The sequence below is a fragment of the Myotis yumanensis genome, unplaced genomic scaffold, assembly GCF_028538775.1.
Source record: "Myotis yumanensis isolate MYYU_CA2020_CCGP unplaced genomic scaffold, mMyoYum1.0.hap1 SCAF_10, whole genome shotgun sequence".
Taxonomy (NCBI): domain Eukaryota; kingdom Metazoa; phylum Chordata; class Mammalia; order Chiroptera; family Vespertilionidae; genus Myotis; species Myotis yumanensis.
In genome coordinates this window covers 20,551,613-20,556,721 of record NW_027223761.1, presented here as the reverse complement: position 1 = coordinate 20,556,721, position 5,109 = coordinate 20,551,613, and the positions used below count along the sequence as shown (strand labels likewise).

Below are 5,109 nucleotides of genomic sequence, written 5' to 3'. Positions count from 1 at the left end.
GAGAAGATAAAATGTTAGGCCAAGGTCACAAGCTTATAAGTGACAAAACCAGGATTTCAAATCCAAACACTGTGGCTGTTAAATCACAATATGGTTTTCAGCATTCAGTTCAAATGTAGATACATCATCAATTATTGAAATAAAAATTAGTGAATTGATGTATGACTATAGCTCAGATAAGATTATACAGATTCATTGTAGAGAATGAAACCACTTACATTGTAAAGGACTCTACCTATAACACATATTCCTTCGAGGGAAGGCATCTTGCAGTACTGGTGCTGATATTGAAAGCTGATAATGGTGAGAGTGATCCCAGCCACTGCAGTCAAAGTACTGATCACATTCATGGCCATGATGCTTTGCCCCTGGAAAAGTTTTTTAAAATAAGAAAAAAATTTAAAAATCAAACCAAACCAAAAATACCTTGTAAGAAATTCTTAATGCATTTATCTTTCTAGATACCCCTCCAGGATGAACTGCTCCATCAGGTCAGTCTGCTCAAAAGGCTTGATTAACTTAAATCCTGATTCATCAAAGACAGAAGACAATCTGCTTTAATATAAGCCAGGAAGCCAAGAAAGAGAACGGGTGGAGTAAGGATGCCCTATGGTTAATACTTAAGGAAATGTTTATTTTATTCAGATGCAACACCTTTCACAATAGATAAGCAAAATAGTGTGTAGAAATTATCTTGGCATTATAAGTGGACCTGATTCTCAGTCTAGTCAACTAGGACCTCATACAAGGGAATTAATCTCTTGGAATCTCAATTTGTATCTTTAAAAATGAGAGTGATGACATCTAATTTTAGTATGCATTTATTGACCTATTTTAATAAATACTTAGCGTGTACCAGCTATATGTCAGACACTGACTTAGGCCCCTGGGAAGGTGAAGGTGGGAGAGGGGCCACAAATTGTTCCCAATTAAGAACCATTTTTCATGTCATCGTACAAAGAAACTAATTACTAAACTTTTATAGTACACCAAAAAATATATTTTTGCCAATCTGACAAAATAATAGGTATAATTTTGATTCATCTATTAGATGGATATTGTTGTGTTGGCTACTGTCATTTTTTTATTTGACAATCTAAGGGGAAAGAGGTCAGTGCCCATGACTAACTAGTCAGGTATTGCATGTTTTAAACTTTTTTTGTGGCACACCAGTTGAAAATCATTGAGTCAGAGGAACATAGAACGGTTTCTAATAAGCAACTCTTTCAGTTTAGTTGACCAGAGAATGAGGAACCAGTAGAAGGATGTAGAGTTAATGGCGACACTGACAAACAGGAATTACTTGAACTGCAAATTTGATGTATAAACTTTTTCCTGAGAGACCCTAGATTCCTAAAGACTTTATACACAAAGATGAGATAAAGCAAGTAGATAGTTTTAAATTATAAAGAAGTCACAAAAAATGACTTACCTTATGTTTTTTATCCCAGTTGAGTCCTGTGAAATATCCTGTAATAATAAACTTTTAAAAAGAAAGGAGACCAAAGTTAACAGGTGATAAATTTCACCACCTTACAACATAGTTTACTCTGGAGATTATATTTTAATCTATTTGTCTGTGATTCTCCCAAACCTCCCAGTCTTTCCACCTGAGCATCAGAAGAGAAGATGTAAGAGATGCTCAGCACTACCCAAAGACTCTTTGCTAGGATCAGCTGGGTGAAGTAGGCCCCTCTTTAAGTTCTAAGGTATTCCTCTCAGATGTTTGGCCCAGCTGGGCTCCAAAACAAAAGATAATTCTGGGTTCTCGGTCTGAAAAGGGGAAAGGTGAACTGTGTCTGCTCTGAGCAGATGGAAGGAGACTTTCTCAGGCTGGAACTCTCTAAGCAAAGGCTGATATGGGGGCCAGAATCTAGTATAATGATCTCAGCCATTTGCGGGGGGTGGGAATTGAAGAAAGATTTTATTGTAATGTGCACACAATAAGCAACTGGTACAGAAAAGGCCATTTCGGGTAATTCTGTTGATAATTTCTTTCCATGATTTCTCCCATTAAAGTACAGTTTTCAAAGCAACCACCATGACAAAAGAAGCATCGAATTAGTCTATTTTCTTCTGTTGCAAGAATGCCGAATACTTACTGTCCCATCTATAGTTGTATCAGCAGTGTAATGAACACTGTATACTAACTATTCTCTGAACTCCAAGAACTGTTGAAGTCTCTGCTGATCTTCTGCAGATGCTTGAACAACATTCAGATTTGACAAATGTAGTAGTTATTCAATAGACAACAGTTTTTAGTGATGCTCTAAGTACATATCTTAATGTTTTATAAGAAGCATCCACAGGGTTCCTGAAATCCAAGGTAGAATTTAGGAATCATGAAGAAGCTTGGAGTACTTGTCAACTACCCCTTGCAGCATCAACAATAATTACTGGTAGTGTAAACTGGACAATACCAAATCTATCTTCTGTAAATGCTGCTGCCACTGAGACAGACTTTCTAATGCCCACCCAAATATCTGGGGGGAAAACCCAGCCTGAATGGAGGCCTCTGGATGCTTACTGAAAAAATACATTATCAGCATCCATTTTGACAAGAAATTCTTAATTTGTTCACATTTATTCTAAATCTATAATAAATCACACTGGGCTGTCTAGAAAATTCATTCATTTGCTGTTCATAATCTTAGCCCTTTTCTTATTAGCTGAGAACACTGAGGTGACCCATAGCAGGCGTTTACATAAAAAGTTCCAGCCATCCAACTCATTACACTAGAGCCAAATGGGGACCGAAGGGGACTTGCAACATCAGTGTAGGTAATTTTGAGAAAATCAGTGATGTCTTTACTAATGATAGCAATGAAGGTCGAGGCATATGACTAGATTTGGGAGTCTGAAAAGTAGTTTCTTCTGGAGAATTCAATTTCTTACGTTCCATTGAGTATGAGGAAGGCATTACTCTTCCATTTGTAATAGCAGCTTCTTGGCAGCGAACCAGTTTCTGAGTCATATCATTTAAAAGATTCAAACACTCTCTTGAAATGGCTGTCTGATTGTGGGGATATCAACCTGGGTGTCTAAGACTAAAACCCTCCTGTCTTCATGAAAGAGGCTATTGACAAAGCAATATCAGGTCCTGCAAGGCCAAGTACTCTATGATGAGGGCCAGATTGCTGTTTAAAATTCCCTATTACTCATTGAACAGACTGTCCCACCTCAGAGGGAAGGCAGGGGAGGGGGAGAGGGGTAAGAGTTCATCCAAAGGACTTGTATGCATGCATATAAGCATAACCAATGGACACAGACAGTAGAGAGGGTGAGGGCATGTGCTGGGGTGTGGAAGCGGTTGGGGAAAGGTCAATGGGGAAAAAAGGAGACATATTTAATACTTTCAACAATAAAGAATTTAAATTAAAAAAAAAACCCCTCCGTATTACATGATAAGGCACCTAATTCTAAGAGCAATTCACCAGTTCTCTCAGAGAGGGTTTATTTATCAGAACTCTCAGCACCTAGCACACTACTGAAGATATACTTTGTGCTCAGTAAATATCTTTTCAATGAAGAGTGGAGTTTTTAACAAGCAGTCTGCCAGGATTTAAAATTCATGCCTGCAGATCACACAAAGTCACACTGGGAAAATTCCTGTTGTAAAATGGGCAAGTGAGGAGTTGTTCGGTTTGATTTTTCTACAGTGTGACATGTTTAGTTTGAAAATCATATTCAGTGTTATTTATATTTAGAAATGAAAACTCTACTAATTGTCTTTGAAATGCAAATTATTTAAAAGGCATGAAATATTTATGTTCATCTAAAGAGAACAGTGAATGCCCAGCTGGCGTGGTTCAGTGGTTGAGCATAGACCTATGAACCAGGAGGTCACTGTTTGATTCCTGGTCAGGGCACATGCCTGGGTTGCAGGCTTGCTCCCCAGTAGGGGGCATGCAGGAGGAGGCAGCCAATCAATGATTCTCTCTCATCAATAATGTTTATATCTCTCTCTCCCGCTCCCTTCCTCTCTGAAATCAATAAAAAGATGTTTAAAAAATAAAAATAAAGAGAGCAGGGATTTTAACAAATGAGACTACTATTTTTCATTTCATCCATTTGTTTATTGGATGATTCATTCATTCATCTACTGTGCATTAAGCATGAGTTTAGGTCCTGAGAATGTAATGGCAATTGAGACAATATCCTTACCCTCTTGGGAGTGTATGTTCTATTGGGGGAAACTAATGAAGTCTACCCTTAAATATTGTGGCACAACAACAGGAGCCACGGCTGTGAGGATTAGATGGAAATAGCACTATACTAAGAATTTTATTTATGGCTCTATAATTAACGAGATGAGTGACACTCATAAAATTGTCTTTTGGGATAACAAGGGGATTGAACCATAATAATTATCTTAAACTTCTTGTTAAGCTATGAAAGTCTGTGATTCTATGAGTGCTAGCTAGATGTGTTTAAATTATTAACTTCTCTCAAACTCAATTTCCTTATTTGCAAAGGGGAAAATGGGATATTTACTATCTAATCCCCTAGATTGGTAGAAAAGAGCTAATGCCTTACTATATACACAAGGGGCATGGAAACCTTTAAATACTGAACACCTGAGAGTAGTTATTGCTATGATGATGATGATAGAGTAGTGTCCAAATAGAGTCACTTTTACTGTGGAAGGGCCTGGTCTCCTTGGGGACCATGTTCACGGGATTCATTATTCTATGATTCAAGACAGTCTTTGTAGTAATTTTTCTAAAGCTCCTGACAGTACTCACAATAAGTGCTCCCCAGAATGTATATCCTGTGCAGAAAACAAGTGGAAATCTTTGGGAGAAAAGGAAGTAATTAACTGCAAATATAGTTCCAATGCCCATAATGATCAAGGCAAGCAGGATCTGGATAGCCTGTGAAGAGAGAATTGGGTACACGAGGTCACAAGTGCCCTGCTCTCCCAGGTCCCTTGGGCTTCCCTCTAAGCTCCTTAATGCATTCCTCTTTCCATTGACCAACCATGCTCAGATTTTCAGGGGCCCATTGTCTCTTTCCTCATCACATTTGCCTGGGTCCTTCAAGTTCAGATGGTTTACTCTTGTGCAACACTACTTGCTATATCTCCTGGTGATACCAATTTATCTTGTA

General features: G+C 38.1%; 1 pseudogene; it reads right to left on the bottom strand.

The window, feature by feature from the left end:
- Nucleotides 1–2,150: 2,150 nt before the first annotated feature.
- LOC139017603 (nucleoporin NDC1 pseudogene) lies at nucleotides 2,151–4,670 on the bottom strand (annotated as a pseudogene).
- Between the last annotated feature and the right edge of the window lie 439 nt (nucleotides 4,671–5,109).